At 30.7% G+C, this 5,443-nt stretch overlaps 1 long non-coding RNA gene across 1 annotated transcript; it reads right to left on the bottom strand.

Annotated features, from left to right (window-relative positions):
* Nucleotides 1-1,994: 1,994 nt before the first annotated feature.
* Nucleotides 1,995-4,001, bottom strand: LOC139491795 (uncharacterized). Its single transcript, XR_011656642.1, has 3 exons — nt 3,850-4,001; nt 2,975-3,090; nt 1,995-2,110 (listed from the first exon to the last, which is right to left on the bottom strand). It is a non-coding gene; the product is annotated as an uncharacterized lncRNA (long non-coding RNA).
* Between the last annotated feature and the right edge of the window lie 1,442 nt (nt 4,002-5,443).

Here is a 5,443-nt window from a genome sequence, read left to right as displayed (position 1 = left end):
AGTTTATCTTTATAAAAATAATATTAAAATAATTATACATGTTGACGTGTTATTATTGTGAAAAATCAATCTTAAGTCCCTATAGAGTGACCTATCATCTCAAATATCCCAGTAATGTAATATTAAGCATAATAAACAATTAGGTATGCTTGAAATCTCAATTTCCTCTTAATGTTTACTTAGATAAAAGCCATCAAACTAGCATCCACCAAAATCGGCTTTTCTGCTGTCAACTTCCTATTTTCATGACTAAAATTAAGATGGAAGATAACTAATAATTTGGCGAATTTGGAGATAGAGAGATGACCCAGACTGATCGTGATGTTAAATGTTTGTCCTGAGGTGGATAATTGGAAAATATATGTGCTCCTTTATTCAGATGGGGTTCACTTCATACAGGATCTTCAGAAGAGGAAGGAAAGTAATCTACCTTATCTTTTAACTTCATGTTCTGCTATATCGATAATAATGCAAGGTTTAATAATTATGTGGAACGCATTTATCACATCGACCTAGAAGCAAGAATTTTTTAACAAATAAGGTTACACCTGCCTCAAAATATCATTCTGTACATATCTTGACTTAAATATAGAAATTGACATTAATTGTCTTTAAGAAAGAAAGAAATCTACGACAAAAGAGATGATGTTAGCCTCCCCATCGTGAACTGTCCATTTATGTATAGCAATATTCCAGCAGCACCTGCATGTTAAGTATATATATCCGAGTTGATACGATATCCCAGGGCTTGTATTTCCTATCATTATTTTCTTAATGCCTACAAGGAAACCATTAAATTCGATTTGATTGATCGTTTCGTAACTTCCGGGTTGAAGATGTCGACGGATATGTTTCAATTGTAGTAACCACTAGTTGTCCTCTTTTCCTTGAAAACGTACTAACAAAATAATGCTTATTTCCATGCTTGTACTAGTATAAGCAATACGACGGGTGCAACATGTGCAACAGGATTTACTTACACTTCCGTGGCACTTAAGGGAGTTGGCTTCTCAGTTTCAAAGTAATTAACTTTTCAAAACACTAGTTTATATTGATAGGGGATTAATAAAGGAATCCAAAGAGCAAAAAAAATTATAGGTCGCCGTGCTTGTTTTCGAGATATTAGTCATTGAAATTTTGGCGGGAAAATATTCTCTCTTGACTTTTCATAGCTTTATCATTGACAGGTTGAAGTTCTCAAAAACTGTTAAAAAGTAATTAAAATTTTATAAGACTTATACAGATGGTTTATCATTATACATGCAAAAGATTAACAGAAAGAAAAATGGAGGTCACCGGGCAAATTTTTTCAAGGCATTCAAATGGATAAAACCAGAGGATTCCGAAAATCGGATAAAAAATCCAAAACATGACAAGCCAGCTTCCTTAAGATCACACAAGTTATTATTGGGGTTCTTGTTTATCAGTCTTTATTTTTTTCTATGTTGTGATTTGTATACTGTGAATATTATATTTTTAATCGTTTTTCGTTTTTTTGTCATGTCAATGTCCGTTTGATTTTGACATATTGTTTCAATTATCAATTTTGTATCTTTCGCCTCTCTTTCATATAGTATGTTTCCAGATTGGACCATCTACAGCACATACTATTGTTAGCCTTGAAGTCTTGATAAAGAAAAACAGTTAAATTAATCGAAAGGAACCAAGGTGAAAAAGTTAATAAACGTTGTGATATACCAACTGACCATGCTGAGTTTTGTCTTTTTCTTATTACATCAGTGTTTTGGAATTTGACTTTGATATTGTGACAAGAAGCTAGCAACGAGTTACTCAATGAGACCGCTAATTACTTACCAACACACAAATGAAGACATTTCAAGAGTTCTTCATGATTTATCGTCGTTGAAATAAAAATAATAACTCATACAGACTATTCAATTCAATTTGATTATAATATAGTAATTTTATATTTTAGTCAGAATCTTTATCATTTACCATACGGTGCCAGTGTGAGCAAACCCCCTGAGGTCACTGAATTAGATGGATACAATGGTGTTGTGTCGGACGGTTTAGATGTTGCCTCTTGTCCTTCATGACACATTCGCACTCTCTGTGAGGCCGTGACATTAGTTCCATCATATTTAACAATCTAAATATACAGAAATATTTGATATATAATATGAATTTGCTGTATATTTTACGGTCAAATGACCAAATGTACAATATTTGACTGTGCAATTCCTATCATATCATATAACAGAATATCAGAAGTGTAATAATGTCTTGTAAAATAGTTATTTGAGCAAGCTGTCAAAGCTGTCTAATTGTTGTGTCATGTGTACTATTGTTTTTCTGTTTGTCTTTTTCATTTTTAGCCATGGCGTTGTCAGTTTGTTTTAGATTTATGAGTTTGACTGTCCCTTTGGTATCTTTCGTCCCTCTTTTAAAAGAATGATGTGATAATAATACTCAAATTTCGTTTAACAACGTTTCTACGAAAACTATAATACAATGATCACCACACAAATAAAATACAAATGAATATATAAACATCAATGACAGATTTTACATGTACTAGTACATGTATCATTTGATTGAAATGGACATGTTAATTAATAATTAACTCCTATTAGACGTATTTTTACCCTATGAAATTGGTAAAACACTTCATATGCAGGTAAGAGGAAATCTTAACTAGTTACCCGTATTAATGCAAATGGCAAAATTTTCAGTGAGACAAATCTCAACTTGGAGCTGAAGCATTATTAAAGAAATGTATAGTTATTTTCATGAAAACTAGCTTCGTTTGTTTCATTTAGGGCCCCCTTATAAATAGTGAAAAAGGTTTTTATTTGAATAATAGGATTTTCATATTATTAAAACTTAGATAAAACCATCTTTCAAAGCTCTATTTAAATATAAAAGATAAATAAGAATTCAACGTATAACATGTATTATGTGTGGGCAAGCCTTATGGTCCAATGTGATACACACTTAAATGATAAGTATTTACCAGGCATGTAAATCTAGGGTTTATGATTAAGTCCGGTGAACTGTCAAAGTTATACCAGCTTGTGTAGTATTGAGATTCTGACTTTATGTTAACCATGCACCCAGTGTATCCATCATCTGTAGAAAAAAGAAAATTGGTAGTTGTTTAACAGGAATAATTGACAATTCAACAAAAGAAGCGTTTAACCGTCTAAAACTTATAAAATTAAAATCAAGACACCATTTGTACAATTTGGTATTCTATACTGACGTATTTTCTACGTAAGACGCATCTTATTTGCCAAAATCAAACGAGTTTAAAAGCCTAATCAAATACAAAGATGGAATGGTATTAAACATTCCGAAAAGTTTTACCGAATACAACCTTTCAAAAATATGTGTTTGTTTTTATTGAGAAGCAGGTGTCGGACCATAATATACACCTGTTTATCTTATTGGTCAGTCATCTTAGCATCTTTCATAGTTTCAAATACATTTAAGGTTGTACCAATTTAGAATATGACAGTTATTTCCAATTCGTTTGAGTATTTTATTTCGCCATTTGATAAAGGAATCTCTGTTTTTATTGGAATTTGTTAATTTTGTAATTTCTTTCAAATAACTTTTTTCATTTAAGATACATGATTGGTTGCAAATCTATTTGTTTTTACAAATTTAAAACAGTATCCGCTGGGAAATGTTTTTCGCGTTTCTTAAAAGGTTAGAACAACTAAGGAAAAAGCCAATATGTTTTATTCAAGTGAACGCATTATGAGCCTTGAACAACATACAGATTTCACACATTGTTAAAGGTTCTAATTAATGAGAGAGCAGTTGGTTTTATGTGACAACATTTTAACATGCTTTATGTGACTAAATTTGAATGCATTAAGTTACCTGAAAATCCTACTTTGAGTGTGTTGCTCGCTCCTGTAGAGTACGTTATATTTATAGTAGTTTTAGTCCCAGCGCAGGAATTCATATTACCAGTACTTTCACTATTCAAGATATCGTTAAGTAGAAACGAAAAGTTGCCTAGGAACGGATCTGAACAAAATTGAAGAGCATCGTTTTCGAACCCTTTGAAAAAAATATATATGAATTTGAATTTTTCTGTCGTCATTCGCGCCCAAATTCATTCTATGTAGAGATTGTTCACATGAAAGTAATACTTTTACTTGCAAAAAATGTTTTACATGCTACAATATCGTTATCATTATAATGTAATTTTATGCGACTGTCATGTTAGTGAAAAGTTTAGAGACCTATATAAACAGGTTGAATCCATCTTTTATACACAAGGACATGCCTGTACCAAGTCAGGAATACATCAGTTGTTTTTCTTTCATCTGATGTGTTTGAGCATTTTAATTTTGTCATTTTATTAGGGACTTTCCATTTTAAATTTCTATTGGAGTTGGGTATTTTTGTCATTTTACCTTTTAAATATGTTTATATAATTAAGACTAAAATTTATAATTGATATAATGTTTCAGATATTATATGACAAAATTGAAAAATGTAGTTATGAAGATGTCGTAAATGCTGTTATAATCATAAATAAATATAAACTGTATTCAATCCTTAATATGAAAATAGAATGTCAATCATAACCCAACATTTTTTAAACCAACAATTAACTTATATTCTAATATAACGTCCATATCACGTTTTGTAAACTGTTAGCACACACCATGTTTGACACATGTGCAAAAAAATACTGTTTATATCCGTTATCATTGTTATTCGGATCAAACTATGATGTGTAAAAAGTGAAGAACAGAGAAAAATTGCCAAATTAAAAATGTGGATTTAAAAAATAAAAAAAACATGAAAAGGAAGAAAAGAGGAAAAAGAGGAAAAAAAAGGAAAAAGAGGGAAAAGAGGAAAAAAAGAATTAAAGGTAAGTAAAATTTAATGAAACATAAATATGGCCCCCAATTCCACATCCCTTCCTATTTCAATAAACCCTATCGATAACATGTTTACTCGAAAAAGTTTATTTACCAGCACGGACCATGATCTGGAAAAGTTCAACTGCTATTTCAGTTGTACAGATGTCTGCAATGCTGCTTACATCGTGTGAATCAATCATGTTGATAGTTCTTTCTCTATTGTTATCTTCGTCTAACATAAATCATTAATAATGATGACGATGTTTTTAGAAATTTAATATGTCTGAATATAACAATATCAAAAGTATCTTGCAAAACAAGCATGTTTTACCAGTTGTCATATAATCTCAAATAATTTTCTTAATGGTCTGTTTTCCTTTCTTTTTGGGTTATAATTTTTTTCATGTTTTTGTTCGTGAACTAGTCGATATGAAAATTCGTTGTATTGAAAACCCCTCTAACTCTTTAGAAAGCAGAAACTTCAATAGTTTTTTTTTCATAATTTGATAGGTTTTGTTTCTATTTCTAGAAGTTTTTGTCGATTGTAGAAATGTACATGGATATGCTTGATTTTTTCTAAACTTTGACAGAAGCGG

The sequence above is a fragment of the Mytilus edulis genome, chromosome 10 (genome assembly GCF_963676685.1).
Source record: "Mytilus edulis chromosome 10, xbMytEdul2.2, whole genome shotgun sequence".
Lineage (NCBI taxonomy): Eukaryota > Metazoa > Mollusca > Bivalvia > Mytilida > Mytilidae > Mytilus > Mytilus edulis.
The sequence above is the reverse complement of the archived record's forward strand: the minus strand, read 5'-3'. Positions and strand labels throughout refer to the sequence as shown.